Raw genomic sequence first — 18,511 nt, 5'->3', positions numbered from 1 at the left:
ATGAACATGGGTGTGCATATATCTATTCGTGTGATGGCTTTTATTTCTCTAGGATATATTCCAAGGAGCGGGATAGCTGGATCGTATGGTACTTCTATTTCTAGCTTTTTAAGGAAGCACCAAATCGATTTCCAAAGTGGTTGTACCATTTTACATTTCCACCAACAGTGTATCTTACCTTCATTCTTAATTACTTCAGTATCCTGATGGATGACATAATCAATAATTTCCTAATATTTAGAAAAATCCTTCCACTTGACCCCAGCCATTGACTTCTGCGGCCCCTGGAGCTGGTCGTCTTCAGAAACTGAACCACATCCATGATCACAGAATCAGATACCCTTCTCTCCAATTGCTTTGCTCTGATACTCCCTCCACATTTGCAGTTACTTCTGTTCATTACAGGGACTTTTGGTCCTAGCTGTTTCTCACTATGTGTCAGCCTCCTCCTGTCTTTACTTCCGTCCTTGCTTGCCTTAGATTCCATGGTCCATCCTTTGTACAAACTTCCCTTTTTCATACTTTCAGCTCCCTTGCATGTCTTTCCTCCCATCACACTGACCTGGCAATAGCTGAGTCCTGATGAACCCTGTCACCTGACTTATCCATACTTGCACCTGTTTGGCTGAGCTTTTGCTGAAGAAAACCACACAGCAGAGCATGCTGGTATCACTCGAAGTTCATGGTCACCACTTCAGGTCTGCCTGCAGCACTGCCTGGCAATCCTCCTATTTCTCTAGTTTCCACAGTGAGTTCATTATTTCTCCTCTCCCTTCAAACCTCCTCTCCTCATTGTTCATTCTGAGCTACTAACTTTGCCCCCTACTTCCTTGAGAATGTAGAAGCCATTAGACAGGAATCTCCTATTCTTTTCATTCCTAAATGTACAAATGTACCTTCATTGGCACTCTTGTCCTCCTTCTTCCCTCATGTCACAGGAGAGGCAGTTTCCCTCCACATGTACTCTGTATCCCATCTCCTGTTACCGCCTTGAAGACTGAGCACAATTATTCATTTTCTCTCCCAGATCTTCAGTCTTTGAGCTTTTAGCGGACCACTCTCCTCAGCATGTAAATATTTTCTGGAATCTTGTATATTCCCTTGACTTCACATTTCCTTTCAGTTGCTGCCCTGTTTTCTGCTCTTCTACAAATCCAAGTTTCTCAAAAGAAAAAAAAAAATCTACACAGGCTCATTCTGCCGCCTCACCTCCACTTCTTCTCACTCTCCTGTCCCTCATCATCCCACCAAAACGGTTCTTGTTAAGGTCATCATTATCTCCATATTCCAAAGCCAGTGAATGGCTTTTTCCTTTCTTATCTTACTCAACTTCTCAGCAGATTTCTACCTGAGGACCAGCTCTTCCTTCCTGAAAAATCCCCTTATCTTAGCTTCCATAGAAACACTCTTTCCTCCTACCTCCCTGGCTCCTTTGTCTCAGAGTGGAATCTTGGCCATGCTTCTCTATATAGGCGTTTTCTTCTTTACCCAGAACTTCAAAAAACCCCTCTGTACCTACAACTCCTACATGTATATCATTATCCACGCCTCTCTTCAGGGTTTTTGTCTTATATAAACAACAGCCTCTATGACATAGCCACGTGAACTTTTTCTCACATGCAACTAATCCCTCACCACCCTCCCTCAGTAAGCTCCACACGCACACTACTGCATCATAGTGTGTGCCACCTCCATTTACTCCAGAATGCAGGGAGTTTTTCTTTACAACTTTTTCTAATTAATCTCCCACATTCAGTCTATGACTGATTACTGCCAATTCTGCCTCCAAAATATATTTCAAATGTGTCCACTTCTTGCTGTTTCTATTGTCATCATTCTGGTCCACCATCACCAGTCAGCCTCCAGACTAGCTTCACTTTATCCATTCTTGTTTCTCTCCTATTCATTCTCCATACCATAGCCAGTGTGTTCTTTTAAAAATTAAAGTTGGATATGTCACTATCATTTTTTTTTATGCTTCAGGAGCTTCCCAATGCACTTGGAATAAATTTCAGAATCCCTGACATGGCCTACAAAGCCCTGGTCTTTGCCAGTTCTTCCAGTTTCACACCATGACCCTCTCCCCTTTATGCATAGTGCTGGTCTTCTTGTGTTCTTGAACACATCAGACTCCCTCCCTTCTGGGGTTGTACCCTTTGCCTGAAAAGCCTCATCCTCATTGTTCACAGGTGTCACTTCAAATGTCACTTTCTCAGAGAGATCTGAGATACAATCGTATCACCTCAGAGAGACAAGCTAAGTGCTCCTCACACCCGATTCCAAGCATGGAAATGTAATTACCCACTGTGAAGCTGAGGCCAGTGAGCAAGTGTCCACAAAGCTATCTCAAATTCTTGGCAATAACAGAGAAATATCACAACTAAGAATATTAAGATTTGGGGAGGTGGGGCCAAGATAGTGGAGTAGTCAGACGCTTCCAGTGGACCCTCTTACAAGAAAGACCCGAAAAAATAAGTGAATCTGTTATATGTGACAATCTGGGAACCCAAAACATCTAAGGCAAAGTTGAGGAACCGGACTGAGTGGCAGGGGGAGGGAGAAGGGTTTGGAAGCAGCGAGGAATTGCCAGACCTGACCCGGCGAGAGACTGAGCCCTTCAGGCCTGAGCAGCTCATGGGTGAGCGGTGTTCGGTGCTTGGGAGGCGTGTTTTCCGCACCAGGAGAGACCCAGTGCCAGAGAGGCTACTCAGCCACCCAGAACCAGTGAGAAGCAGCCCTGGATCAGCGAAAAATAAGTACTTGCCTACAGCCTACCATGCAGATCAAAAACACCCCCCTTAGGGAAAAACCTCTCTCCCGTTTACCTTCCTGCTCCCTGCTCTGCACTGGGTCCTGGACCGGTGTCAGCAATTGCCAGCTCCCCTGGGCTGGAAGTAGGATCCGTCACATGCCCTGAGCCATTCTCCTGGCCTTGGAGAGCGAACAAATTAACAAACGGGAAAAAATAAACTGCCAGCTCCCCTAAGCCAGGAACCCAGGGTAGGAACAGCTCTTTGCCTAGGCACAGACATAAGGGATCCAAGGACTTTGAGTACCTTTCCCCCTGCAGAGTCTTGTGTGGGCCCATTTCAACAGTGTAGGCCCTCATTACTGCAGTACAACAGGGTATATACCTAAAGTCTGACTTCAACTGTTTCAGCTGTGAAGTGGCAGGTTTGTGATATTTGATACTGTTCTGCCCATTAAGCCAGGTCTTCAGCTACCCACATCAGGGGCGTGAGGACTGGTGGCTCCACACATGCCACCTAGTTGCCTGCAATAAGTGCCCAAAGATAAGGGGTGACCCACAGTCCTTACAGGCAACAGCATTAGGTGCTGATAGTCCTGCTGCAAAACCCATCCACCTACGTGCTCTAGGGAATAGGGACAGGCCGTCCTCCTGGACATTCGGGGACAGCCGTTGGCCCCCTGCCTTGCTCAGAGTGTGTCCCCCTGCTGCAGCCAGATGCCTTTGCCTACACCAATCACCCATGCCTGTCTAGGACTGTAGGTGAGAGCCTACACCGCACACTTGGTGGCTATCCACCTGGGCTCCTGAGCTGAATCTGTACATGATGAGTAGGCAGACTCCTGAGCTCATATACCTAGTAACAGATCTAACCACCTGCTGACAGGACATTAGAGCTTCAAAGGTGCCAATAATCAAACTAGCTTATATGAGGAGCCTATTCGGGCATATCAAAACAAAAAAAGAAGCTAGACACAGTAAGAAAACATAAAATGAATAAATATAATAACTTATTGATGGCTTGGAGACAACAGTCAATATCAGATCACATAAAGAGACAATCCATGATGGCTTCAGCAAGCTCCCAGAATAAAGAATCTAGAAATTTTCCAGAGGAGGAAAATTTCTTGGAATTACCGGAGGCAGAATAAAAAGATTAATATACAGAAATCTTCAAGAAATTAGGAAGGAAATTAAGCAAAACGCAGAACACACAATAGAGGAAATTAAAAAGATTAGAGAAGAGCATAATGACAACTTTAATAGGCTGCAAGAATCCATAGAGAGACAGCAATCAGAAATCCAGAAGACTAACAATAAAATTTCAGAGTTAGACCACTCAATAGAAAGTTACAGGAGCAGAGTTGAGGCGATGGAAGTCAGAATTAGTGAGATTGAAGACAAAGCACTTCACACCAGTTTATTTGAGGAAAACTCAGATAAAAGGATTTAAAAAAATGAAGAAACCCTACGAATTATGTGGGTCAAGCGGAATAACCTATGAGTGATTGGAGTACCAGAATGGGGGGGGGGGCGGTAACAGAAAATACAGAGAAAATTGTTGAAGATTTGTTGGCAGAAAACTTCCCTGATATCATGAAAGATGATAAGATATCTATCCAAGATGCTCATCAAACCCCACATATGGCAGATCCCAAAAGAAAGTCACCAAGACATACTATAATCAAGTTGCCAAAACCAAAGATAAAGAGAATTTTCAGAGCAGCTAGGGATAAATGAAAACTCATCTACAAAGGAGAGTCAATAAGAATAAGCTCAGACTATTCAGCAGAAACCATGCAGGCAAGAAGGCAATGGAATGACATATATAAAGCCTCGAAGGAAGAAAACTGCCAGCCAAGAATTATATATCCAGCAAAACTGTCTCTCAAATATGATGGTGAAATTAGGGCATTTCTAGATAAACAGAAGTTTAGGGAATTTGCAAAAACCAAACCAAAACTACAAGAAATACTAAAGGGAGTCCTCTGGTTAGAAAATCAGTAATATCAGATAACAACCCAAGGCTAGAACACAGGACAGAGCAACCAGATATCAACCCAGACAGGGAAATCACAAAAGTAAATCAAAGCTAAAACACTGAAAATAGGGAAAGAGACGTCAATATGTAAAAGATGACAACATTAAAACAAAAAAGAGGGACTTAAATGTAGACGTAGATTTTTTATATGGAGAGGAAGTCAAGGTGATATAAAGAAATAAAAGACAAGTATAAACTTAGAAAAACAGGGGTAAATATTAAGGTAACCACAAAGGAAACTAACAATCCTACAAGTCAAAATAAAAAACTAGAGAAATATAAAGACTCAGCAAACACAAAATCAACAACAATGAAAAAAGATGAAAAGAAAATACATGAAGAAAAATGACTCAGCACAGAAAATTAATTGGAACAAAGAAACTGTGAACAACACACACAAAGAGATATCAAAATGACAGTACTAAACTCATACCTATCAATAACTATGCTGAATGTAAATGAACTAAATGCACCAATAAAGAGACAGAGAGTGGCAGATAGGATAAAAAACACGATCCGTCTATACGTTGCCTACAAGAGACACACCTTAGACTTAAAGACACAAACAAACTAAAACTCAAAGGATGGAAAAAAATATATCAAGCAAACAACACTCAGAAAAGAGCAAGAGTGGCAGTACTAATCTCTGACAAAGTAGACTTTGAAGTAAAATCCACCACAAAGAATAAGGAAGGACACTACATAATGATTAAAAGGTCAATACACCAGGAGGACATAACTGTATTAAATATTTACGCAGTCAATGACAGCGCTCCAAAATACATAAAACAAACACTAAAAGCACTGAAAAGAGAGATAGACAGCTCCACAATAGTAGTCGGAGACTTCAACACACCACTTTTGGTGAAGGACAGAACATCCAGAAAGAAGCTCAACAAAGACACGGAAGAGATAAATGCTACAATCAATCAACTTGATCTCTTAGACATATACTGAACACTCCACCCAACAGCAGCCAAATATACTTTCTTTTCCAACGCACATGGAACATTCTCTAGAATAGACCACATATTAGGCCATAAAGCAAGCCTTAACAAAATCCAAAGCATCGAAATATTACAAAGCATCTTTTCTGACCATAACGCCATAAAAGTAGAAATCAACAGCAGAAAAAGCAAGGGAAAAAAATCAAACACATGGAAACTGAACAACACGTTGCTCAGAAACTACTAGGTTATAGAAGAAATTAAGGATGGAATAAAGAAATTCATAGAGTCAAATGAGAATGAAAACACATCCTACCAGGACCTTTGGGACACAGCAAAAGCAGTGCTCAGAGGTCAGTTTATAGCAATAAATGCACACATCCAAAAACAAGAAAGACTCATAATCAAAGCACTAATCCTACATCTGGAACAAGTAGAAAGGGAGCAGGAAAAGGAGCCCTCAGGATCCAGAAGGAAGGAAATAATAAGAATTAGAGCAGAACTAAATGAAATAGAGAATAGAAAAACAATTGAAAGAGTTAACAAGTCCAAAAGCTGGTTCTTTGAATAGATCAACAAAGTTGATAAACCATTCGCCAAACTGACAAAAGAAAAACAGGTGAGGAAGCAGATAACCTGTATAAGAAATGAGATGGGTGATATCACAACAGACCCAACTGAAATTAAAAGAATCATAACATAATACTATGAAAAATTGTACTGTAACAAATTTGAAAACCTAGAGGAAATGGACAAATTTCTAGAAACTCACTACCTCCCTAAACTAACGCAAACAGAGGTAGGACAACTAACTAAACCCATAACAAAAGAAAAGGTTGAAAATATAATTAAAAAATTGCAACAAAAAAAAACCCTGGCCTGGATGGCTTCACTGGAGAATTCTACCAAACTTTCAGAGAAGAGATAACACCACTTCTACTAAAGATATTTCAGAGCATAGAAATGGGTGGAATACTCCCAAACTCATTCTATGAAGCCAGCATAACCCCGATACCAAAACCAGTTAAAGACACCAAAAAGAAAAAAAGAACGAAAATCACAGACAAATATCCCTCGTGAACATTGACGCAAAAACCTCAACAAAATTCTAGCCAATAGAATTCAGCAACATATCAAAAAAATAATTCACCATGATCAAGTGAGATTTATACCAGGTATGCAGAGGTGGTTCAATATTAGAAAAACAATCAGTGTAATCCATCACATAAATAAAACAAAAGACAAGAACCACATGATTTTATTAGTCGATGCAGAAAAGGCATTTGATAAAGTCCAACACCCATTCATGATAAAAACTCTCTACAAAATTGGAATAGAAAGGAAATTCCTGTATATAATTAAGGAGATTTATGTGAAGCCAACAGCCAACATCATCCTAAATGGAGAGACTTTGAAAGCATTCCCCTGGAGAACGGGAACCAGACAAAGACTAACTTGAAATGTAAACTTCATCTAAATTACAACTATTAAAAAAAAGATGCAATGGAATAAAATAGTTCTACGGGAGAATTATAGGAAAGTTTTTTACAGTTAATTTGTTTAAAAAATGCTAGAAATAAATTGAAATTATTAAAAAAAAAACAACATTAAGATTTGGTCAACAGCATAATTATTCCTTAGATGGTAAGTCATGCCCTTCAGAAGGGGTCGCATTTTGGCTGTTTTCCTCCTGGGCCACCATGGTTTTAGACCTGCTTCCCTACAAGTAGGAGTTCCCTTTGACCTGCCCCTTGCTCGCCATGTTCAGAACCTCAACACCCTCTCTGGCTCTAGGCCCTAAACCCTTCCTCGTTACTGTTAAAAACATAATTTTTCAGCTGCCCCACCCATAATAAACGTAGCATTTTTCTCTGTTGCATGGAGCCGTTTATTTTCTCTTCCAGATTAGGCTATCCATAATCAATAGGCCCCTTAATGTTTCTTCCCCTAAAAAAGAGCAGTCTTCTTTCAAACGTGAAGTTATAACATTTGTATCCTCCCCTAGAATGTGGAAGATTGCAGTTTAAGAAGTAACAGTGTTTAGAAATCAAGAGACATGTTTACATAGAGGTAGATACCAAAGCCAAAACAAACCCACTGCCGTCTAGTAGATTCCGACTCACAGCAACCCAGTAGGACAGAGTAGAGCTGCCCCATAAGGTTTCCAAGGGTGTAAGTCTTTACAGAAGTAGACTGCCACATCTTTTTCCTGGAGCGTCTGGTGGGTTTGAACTGCCAACCAATAGAATCGATAGGAATTCTGACAGATAGGAATAAGTAAATACAAAAATGTTACCTGTTGTTGGTGAGATTACAAGTAATTAGAAAATATGTTTGCACACTTTTATTTTTTAGTTGGCCTACAATCTTTAACAAAGATGTTATAAAACCTGGAATAGATAAAACACTCTTTGTGTTCAGTGTTCTGGATATTATTGCTCTGACAATATGGGTGGGCAAGCTAAACCACAGAATCTAATATGTGACTTAGTTTCTTTTCAATATGTGTGTATAGAAACATGTAAACACAAAATTATGTCTTCACTGGGATTACATGTTACATGTATAACAAATATGAGTGGCTAATAAATCCTCTGAAAATTCTATTCATCTCTGATGAACAAAGTAGAATGCTAATATTATGTACAGACCAGAATGTTTGTATTATGACGCAAGGTCCATCCTAGTGTCTAACCTGACAAAAGCATACTGTGGTGCCTTCAGTAAAAAAAACGAAGAACACCTGCTAACCTTATTTATGAGCAGATACCCTTTCAAATGCTTAATTGCCTCCCTCACAGTCTTATATTCCACTTTCCTTCCTGTTTATTGTTCACCATTGTACCTTCTCCAGTTTCTCCATTTCACGTTCCTGAGGCTGTGATCCGAATGTGGTAGTCTAATGAAGAATTGACCAGCGTGACGTGTGGAGCAAAGATAATACCTCACAGATGACTCCAGTTAAGTCCTCAGCCTCACATATGGGAACCTCTTAAATGTCAGGTGGAAGATCTGTGCTAATGGAGTATTTGTCACCACAGATATCCAGAAGGGTCCAAAGTGACTGATAGCTTTATACCTTGGGTCAATTTATATGAAATTTCTTCAACTAGTAGGTGGACCTTTTTCTTTCATTCCAATAATGGAATTTATTTTAGCATACAGAATGAAATTTCTAATATTAGTTTGTTGCCTGTCTCAGTTTATTCAAGCAATTCTCTTAATGATTTTTCACCAGTATTCTTTCTCTATTCTTCCCTTCTTAGTAATTTTATTCTGTATTACCTTGACCCACATAAAAACCAGTAAAACCAGTTGCTGTTGAGTCGACTCTACCTCATGATGACCCCATACGTGCTTCCATTTTCTTCATTCCCTCTAAATCACCTTAAATTCTTTTCAGACTCTTAAATCTGTGTTTTTTTATAATAATTTTTTCTCCTATAGTCTTACCTTAATTTTTCTTCTAACCTGCTTCATCTTCTGACATCCTTTATTTTTATCGTTGTTGTCATCAGTAATTAACCTTTACAGAGTGTCTACAGTGTGTATGACATTGCTTTTGCTTCCCAGTCTCCTCCATTTAATTACCTATGATATATATACACACATTACTTGATAGGCAGTTACCGTTCACCTTCCCACTGCCCCCCAGCCACCAACTACTTAATTGTGTGTGTTTTCCCAGGGAAGCATTACGAAGGAAGGGAGAAACTCAGTAGCTTTGATCACTCCTACATCTAATCTTGGTCACTGAATATGCTCTTAGTCTACAACAGGCATTCCTCCGCAGAGCTTTAGAATACATGCTGTGCTGATGTCTTTTAAGTCCCTGGTTACAAAGTAAAAGAATGTGGGAAAATACACATAATCTCCCAATAACAAATGCTTTCCAAGCTTCTGGACACTGGATGGGTGATTTTTTTTTTTTTTTTTGCACTAAATATTCTGCCTAAGCTGGCCTAATTATCTGCCCACCCTCAAGTCAGTTGATTATATACTTTCTCATATATTGTATATCTACAGTTATATTTTCTTTATCCATATTCTTATCTCCTTAGCTAGGTTGTAGGCGATTTTTGTTTCTTTGCCTACATCTAATACAATATGTGCTTTTAGAAGCCACTTATTTAAAATTTATTGAGTTAGAATAAGTCATCTCATTTTAGAATAAGTCACAAGGAAGAGACGAGAAATAATAGTCTCCAGTACTGACTCTTCAGTCTAAGAAAATGAATTATTTTTAAAGCAAGGTCTCAGGAATCTGCCTGTCTAGTACTGGGTATTCAAACTAAGAAAATGAAATTCAAGAGTGCAGTCTCAGGAATCTGCCTGTTTCCTTGACTTCACGGTAGATTTGATTTTCAGAAACATATTTCCCCTTTCCCTCTAGCTGAGAAAGAATATATACCATCAAATGGAGACATCATCATGGCTGTACAAACAAACCTGGGTTTACAGGATATAGGATTGTCACAGAGGGTGACCAAACACATACTTCTTGATTTACCTGACAGCCTGCCATTCAAATCACACAGGCCTTTTTCTCTACCAACAGAATACAAGACCATAAAAGAACTCAGAGACCATAAAAGATCCCTGCCTAATTTTATATGAATTTGAGCTCACTAACTTTATGAGTATCCTGACCCCTCAGCTTTCCTTGGACTCTTTTCCTTTTGTTCTCTGCAGGAGAAATTTTGGTCTGGGAAAATACTTACTTTTTCTCAGTATCCATTCTGTTTTGCTATCAGTGGAAGGTGGCTTTCAAGATAACTGCCTTGTGGATTGTCCCTACAGAGAAAACAACATCACCTAGCTCTAAGTAACTCCCATTCCTGACTTGGATTCTAGAGCACATTCATGGAGTTTCACAGATGATCCCAAACTGGAACTGGGAGGGAACAGCCTGGATGAATTGCCATTGATAGCATGGTGAAGTTAGAAAAAGCAGACTCTCAAAGAACCCCAGATCCTGTTCTAGCATTAGAATAATTCCTGGCAAAACTTTGAATCAGCTCTTTCATCTCATTGAGTCTTAGTTTCCTCATCAATAAAACATTAGACTAAATTATAGGCGGGGATCCTGCCAATTCTAAAATTCTGTACCTAGATTTTCTAATTTAAACCTAACAGTTCTCCCCTAGAATCCTATTCTAAGGAAATAACCTAAGATGTAACTAAAAATTTACATACAAAGATGCAATTTATAATAAGAAGCCTTGAAAAGACTAAATATGTATTTAACAGTAAGGGATGGCTAAATAAACTTTGGCGGTACAGTGGTTAAGTTCTCAGCTCCTAATAGATAGGGTGGCAATCCAAACCCACCAACTGCTCCGTGGGCAAAAAGACATGGTAACCTTCAACCTAGGAAACCCTATGGGGTGGTTCTACTCTGTCCTATAGCATCACTGTCACTCAGAATCGACTCGATGGTAACGCTACCAAACGGTAGCATTTTCTGCAACTATTAAAATAATATTTCCAAAGAATAGATAATACCATAGTGTGCTTATTTTACATTTATTTCATTAAGCAAAAAAAGTGATATTCAAAATTATGCAAGTTTTTTAATCTAAGTTAAATACACCAACATGTTGATATTGGTCACCTCTGGTAGTTGAGTTATGAAGGCTTTTAATGTTATTTCATAAATATTTCTGTCTTTTTCAACTTCTTTATGATGGACATGTATTGCCTTTATAGTGAAAAAATGAACAATAAATGTAACTTTTTATTGTTAATTTTAAAAACCAAGTATGTTTTGCAATAATGATCAATCCAGAGCATAACTGTATAATTGTGCATTTTAAAGAGATAAAATATACAAAAACAGGACTTTGGGAAGAAAGCTCCATAAATGAGTAGGGCAAATAGGTTAGGGGTTCACAATAAGTCACATCTAGGATATATAGCAATCAAATTCACAGTATTATTTAAAATCAGGTATTTTCTGTGATGTGTCAACAGCAGAATCCTACAAAGAAATCCTTGTTATTTGTGACACTGTTAATACAGTTCAAAAGAGGAGTGTGTGTTTTCAAAATGTCTTAAGGGTAAAATAGAATATCTTGATATTGGGTTAGATAAAATTGAGATGGCTTACAACAGCTTTGCTCTTTCATAAGATATTTTCATGAATAGACTAGATACTAATCCGATTAGTATTTTTTAGGTCAGCTGCTCAAAAAAGTCCAAGAAACTATGTGCTTGCAAAAACTGTTCAGTAGATCACAATCTTTTTTGTTGCTGTTAATAAACTTTCTTGTTAGAATTTAAACCAGTGCCCTAACATAAAGCACTTTGTGATATTAGAAAATAAATAATATTATAAATGATATTTATAAATAAGTAATAAAAAGAGACCTGAAAAAGTTTCTTTGGAGAGGTTCAAATAGTTTTGCCTTGTTTTAATTTCATTAACATCGGCAGCCAGTGCTCTTTGCAGCCATGTTGTTTAATTCAAGCACATGACCTTTCAGCCCATGTTAAATTAACTTGAGTTTGTTGAGAATTAGGCGCCCTGGAGTCTGAAGAGAGAGCAGTGAAGCAAATAACCTTGTAAACTCCCTCCCGCCTCTAAGGGACCGGGGTTTGGCAAACTGACTCCCTGGGACCACATTCTGAAGCATCACCTCTGTTGAGAAAACTCTTTCTCCTTAGGCGATTGGATTCTTTGTATGAAATTGTTGTTGTTGTTGTTAGGTGCCATCGAGTTGGTTCTGACTCATAGAGACCCTATGTACAACAGAACGAAACACTGCCTGGTCCTGCACCATCCTCACAGTCATTGTCATGCTTGTCAATCCATCAAGTTGAGGGTCTTCCTCTATTTCACTGACCCTCTACTTTACCAAGCATGATGTCCTTCTCCAGGGACTGGTTCCTCCTGATTGATAACATGTCCAAAGTATGTGAGGCAAAGTCTTGCCATTCCTGCTTCTAAGGAGCACTCTGGCTGTACTTCTTCCAAGACAGATTTGTTTGTTCTTCTGGCAGCCCATGGTATATTCAATATTCTTCACCAACACCATAATTCAAAGACATCAATTCTTCTTTGGTCTTCTTTATTCATTGCCCAGCTTTCGCATGCATATGATGCGACTGAGAACACCATGGCTTGGGTCAGGCGCACCTGAGTCCTTAAAGTGACAACTTTGCTTTTGAACGCTTCAAAGAGGTCTTTTGCAGCAGATTTACCCAATGCAATGCGTTGATTGATTTCTATACTGCTGTTTCCATGGGCATTGATTGTGGATCCAAGTAAGATGAAATCTTTGACAGCTTCAGTATTTTCTCTGTTTATCATGATGTTGCTTATTGGTCCAGTTGTTTTCTTTATGTTGAGGTGTAGTCCACACTGAAGGCTTTATTCTTTGATCTTCATCAGTAAGGGCTTCAAGTCCTCTTCAGTTTCATTCAGCAAGCAAGGCTGTGTCATCTGCATATTGCAAGGTGTTGATGACTCTTTCTCCATTTCTGATGCCCTGTTCTTCATATAGTCCAGCTTCTTGGATTATTTGCTCAGCATACAGATTGAATAAGTATGGTGAAAGGATGCAGCCCTGGCACACACCTTTTCTGATTTTAAACCACACAGTATCCCCTTGTTCTGTTTGAACAACTGCCTCTTGGTCTATGATAGACTCTTAAATTTACAAAATGAAGAAACAATTAGATAAATATAATGGCCATACAACCAATCTGTAGGAGAAGAAAAAGCACAAGGTAAAGGCTTTCAAAGAAGTGAGTGAGTCTATACGCAGCCAGCCACACATTAAAAATGGTTATGAATTATTCAAATTGTGGTTCTATTAGTCTTTCCCTTAGCAACTGTTCTGAGCAGAATTAGGAGGTGCTAATTCCCCAGTGTGGGTGCTCCTTGCCTTTTTGCCTGCCCTGCCTCACTCAGACATACACTTTATAGGACTGTGTCATGATGAGTCACAACACTTAAGGATTTTCCAGGGTTGTAGCAGTGCCAAAGCTATTTTAATAATCTCAACTGATTATTGTAGGTCTGTTTTTTTTTTAAATGATAGAAAAATCTTGCAATGTGCAACATTCATTTTATTCTTCTGGCAAACTTCCTGCAATGCAAAGATATATTTCTTTTTTTTCTGCCGAAAGCTTTTTTTAAACCCATGGCTGTTTTCTTTGCTCCGTAGTCTTCAAAGGGATTTTAATGTTAATTTCCCTGTGCAATTGACTGTGGTGTCAGGTAATTTCCTGAGTTAGATGACTGTGGAGGAAAACAGTTGAAAGTCTATATTGGTGAGCAGTGTACAGCACTTATTACAGATCAAAGTGACCTTATTTTAAAGGCTCCTGTTAATCCAGCAGAGCCCTGGTGGCACAGTGGTTAAGAGCTCAGGCTGCTAACCAACAGGTTAGCAGTTTGAATCTACCAGCTGCTCCTTGGAAACCCTTTGGGGCAGTTCTACTCTGTCCTGTAGGGTCGCTGTGAGTCAGAATCAACTCGAAAACAATGGGTTTGGTTTGGTTGGGTTAATCCAACATTAACAAATTATTAAAATAGCATTCTGTATAAAAATTTCTATTCCAAAGCCATTTATAGTTAAGATTCTTTACATGCCATTTTAATTTGGAAAAAAAATCACTAATAAATAGCATAGATCAGTTTTGGAGGTTCCAGTGTAAATATCTGAGTGAACTCTTTTACTTATTGTGTTTTTCTTTCATATTTAAAGGTAAAAAAAAAAAAATGACTACCAACTTAATGTTCTTCCCACAGTCCATTTTGTGTAGGGATTGTGTGTCACCTATTGGCTGGTCAGGTCCCCTCCTGGTTTGTTTTGCAGGTGGGAGTAAGCAGCCCTGGCTATTTGTCTGAAATGGTCACTGGATCCATTCTGTGTTGTTACCCAAATGTACATTATGAAGCATATGACTGATAATGTGCATCTGATTGACAACAATTTTATCAGCAAGGGGAAGGCATTTGCCACTCAACTTTCTTATTGTTCGTCTTGTTCAAAATTTATAAAAAGAGTTTTTACTAAATAACGTTGTTGTTGGCTGCCGTTGAGTTGGCCCTTGATGCATGGTGACCCCATACACAATGGGATGGGACTATTATGATCCACAGGGTTTTCACTGGCTGATTTTCATGAGTAGATAACCAAGCCTTTCTTCCTAGTCCATCTTAGTCTGGAAGCTCTGCTGAAACCTCTTTAGCATTATAGCAACGTGCAGGCCTCCATGGACAAGACAGGTGGTGGCTGTGCATGCAGTACATCGGCGAGAATTCTACCACTGAACCTTGTCATCGAGTCGATTCAGACTCATGGCCACCCCATGTATGTTTCACAGTAGAACTGCATCCCATAGGGTTTTCATGGCTGTGACCTTTTCGAAGCAGATCACCAGGCCTTTCTTTTGAGGCACCTCTGGGTAGGTTCAAACCGCCAACCATTTGGTTAGCAGCCAAGCACATAACCATTTGCGCCACCTATGGAATCCTTACCAAATAATACTAACCATCATTTACTGAGCACTTAGTACCTTTCAAGCTTGGTGCTTAGTACTTTCTTTGAATTATCTCATTTAATCCTTTTGCATAGCTCTATAATGTAGAGACTTTGACAGAATGGTAAATCAAGGTATCCCATTGCTGAAACCCATTGCCATCAGTTGATTCCGACTCATGGTGACCCTATAGGACAGAGTAGAACTGTCCTTTAGGGTTTCCAAGGAGTGGCTGGTGGATTTGAGCTGCTGACCTTTTGGTTAGCAGCCGAGCTGTTAACCACTGCGCCACCAGGGCTGAGGTATAAAAAGGTTAAATTATCCAGTTAAATAAGCTAGTATTGGCAAGAGCCAGGCTTCAAACCCCTGACTGTGTGACTCCACAGAGCTACTCTGTCCTGCCTCTCTTAGTGATGCCGTGTATTAAGGAAAAGCTTGTGCAGTATGTTAAGGGTTTAACCACAGCAGGGAATGCTCGGAACACAATCCTGAGGGGTTGAGGTTTCCTCCAATGCTCTCATATAAAACATTCATTCCCTTCCTTATCCATTCAAAAAATAGCCACTGAGCCCTACATTATGCCAAATCCTTAGTTAGTTGATATTAAAACAAACTAAAAAACCCAAACCCTTTGCCTCGAGTTGATTTCGACTCATAGCAACCCTATAGGACAGAGTAGAGCTGCCCCGTAAGATTTCCAAGGAGCAGTTGGTGGATTCAAACTGCTGATCTTTTGGTTAGCAGCTGTAGCTCTTAACCACTGTGCACAGGGAGATGAATAAGTCAGTGTCCCTGTTCCTAGGAGAAGCCATATCTAAAGGGAGGAGATAGATATGTAAACAAATTATTATGAAATATGAGCTAAGTCTGGGAAATAAGCAAGGCTTTGGGAGCAGCAGGGTAACAATACAAGCCTGGGGCACGAAGCAGCAGCCCACTGGAGGACAGGGAGCACGTATGTGGTGGGAGGAAGGACAGCAGCTGGTGTGAGGCAAAGCTCCAGTCACCTAGGACTTCCATTCGCCTCTCCTTAAAGTACTGGTAATAAACTGAAAGCGATTCTTTAAATTAAGATTTCATTAACTAAATCCCCATTGGTTTGGGGGTCCCAGGAATGTTCAGAGCTGATGTTAACCCAATTCCAAGACCCCCTATTCTTATTATAGAACCCCCAAATACAGTTTTGTTAATTTTCACAGGTTGCATAACCACAAATCCAAATCGTGATCAGTGTAACCTAATCTGTGTAAGTAATAGTTAAACACAGGGTTTTGATGAAAAGTAAATGAAGAACTTTACCTCCTACATCTGAGCTTGTGATTAGAAGTTTGCTCTAGAAAATTACTTTGAGACTAGCCCTTTGTATACTGATAATAGTGTTTTCAGCACCTGTGCTTACTGAATAATTTAATGTATTTTTTTGTTTGTTTGCTTTTAAAGGAACTGTGGGATTACTGTTGTATTTCCTGTTGAGTTAGTAACTAATATTTAAAAATATTTAATTGGCAGAAGTGGGAGATAATGATCAGTATTTCAGCGGATTTGTGCATGGCAACTTAAAAATGTACATAGTTATTCCATTAGTTGGTTTAAATGCTTTGGGAGACCTTTTATTCTTGTATCTGTTACTCACTTTCTGTTTTGTTTTGTTTTCTTCATGAAGTTGAGTCAACAACAGAAACATATTCAAATTAGACTTGTCATACAGGAAAATAAATCTGACTTTGTCAGGGTGGGTGGAGGGGAGAAAAGCAACTTTTGTCAGTCTTTTGTATTTCAGCAGCTGGATTCATTGCTACCATGGTAACAGACCACATGATGAGGTGTATTAGATTGCTGTGTGTTGAGCACAAGGGGAAGAATGAACACAGCTTTTTATTGAAGTTAAAGGTTACTTTGGAGTTTCTTCTGTGGAAATGTGTAAGGTCAAATACTATAGCTTTCAGCATATGTAGTACTTCAGAGGATTAGGGGCATGTTGGTGCATTTAACTACGAAACCAGGTAAGGTACAATTGAATCTAGGAAACTGAACTGCTCTTAGTTCTGTCGCAGTGGCATAACTTGCTGGGTGGAATTTCACTGTGGCTCCCACCCCCACCCCCATATGGGCACAGGACACATTTCTCCTGCCCCCTTTATCCCCTGCCCCCTCGAATTTCATCTGCTTTTAATTCGAGGGACTAAAATGTTGTGAGTTTTTATAGTTCTATGGTTAGTGTGTGTGAGTGTGTGTGTAAGTCAAAGAAAACCGGAAAGGGAGTGATGAGAATGTAATAATCGCTGTCTTCAGATCAATGTAAAACTGAGCAAAGTGTTGCCTTGTTTGTTTTGCTCTTTGAAAATGGTCCACTTTTCTTAGAGGAGAGCTTATTAGTGGCGTTGATCCAAAGGTACTCGTATGTTATACTGAAGCAGTAGTGCAAAGTTCTCTCCCATGTTTAGTGTATGTATTGTAGCTAAGTTGTGTGCGTTTTTCCTTTTTCATTACATTATTGCCAACCTCATCCAATATGAATAACTTAGCTTTGTCTGTAATTTTTACAACTTTTTAAAATGCTCATTGGTATTCTATTCTTTTAGCCATGATGGTTGTATATGTGTTATTCAAAAATAGAAATGAATACAATATAATTGGCTATAAAATGAACTCTCTTTCACAGACACTGGTAAAAATCGAATGTAAACAGTTCAGTGTGGCTTGGTGAAGCATCAATTCCCAGAGTGCAGAAGCTTACTTTTGCCTTGTTTACATATCACCCTAGCAGCTTGCTTCAAAAGAGAGCCTTTAACACGCGCACAAAGCGTGATAAAATAGAAGAAAATTTCTTTAATAATAACATATTCTTTTGTTGTTGTTGTTCATTGTTTCCACTGGTGTTTGATATTGTCTTTCTCTCAAGACATTTGGATTTGCTTTAATTTTTTAGCCAAGTGTTAACCGACGCAACTTCTCTCCTCTTAAAACAAAGTTACCTTGGCATCTAAAGAGACAAAACCTACCTAAACAGTAGCAGATTCATAATGTTATTCAAGTATGTTCAGTGTTCACCTAGAGTATTTCATATAGGAAATTCTTTGAAAATTACTTTCTTAGTTAAAATCAGTTATTTTTTTGCTACTCCTTGGCACTAATTAGGATAAAAGTCAGCAAGTTATTCCAAGTTTAGTCATATGCCACTTTTTTATCAAGAAAGGAAACAAATTTTGTTAAAGCCATTTATGCTCAGTAATTTTCATTACTATTTCCTTAGTCTTTCTAATATGTTCAGGCCATCTTCTA

General features: G+C 39.1%; 1 protein-coding gene across 3 annotated transcripts in view; it reads left to right on the top strand.

Moving 5' to 3' along the window:
* Positions 1–18,511, top strand: part of DTNA (dystrobrevin alpha) — a 446,516-nt gene that overhangs the window by 210,851 nt on the left and 217,154 nt on the right. Inside the window, exon 1 of one of the 3 annotated variants that reach the window (XM_004386874.2) lies at positions 17,004–17,232. The exons of the other annotated variants lie outside the window; for them this stretch is intronic. The gene's annotated coding sequence lies outside the window, so the exon portion shown is untranslated. Of the gene's footprint in view, positions 1–17,003; positions 17,233–18,511 lie in introns of those variants that run through there. 3 annotated transcript variants of the gene reach the window in all.

Source organism: Trichechus manatus, unplaced genomic scaffold, assembly GCF_000243295.1.
Source record: "Trichechus manatus latirostris isolate Lorelei unplaced genomic scaffold, TriManLat1.0 scaffold00175, whole genome shotgun sequence".
In the NCBI taxonomy this organism is placed as follows: Eukaryota; Metazoa; Chordata; class Mammalia; order Sirenia; family Trichechidae; genus Trichechus; species Trichechus manatus.
This window is presented reverse-complemented; position numbering and strand designations above follow the sequence as displayed.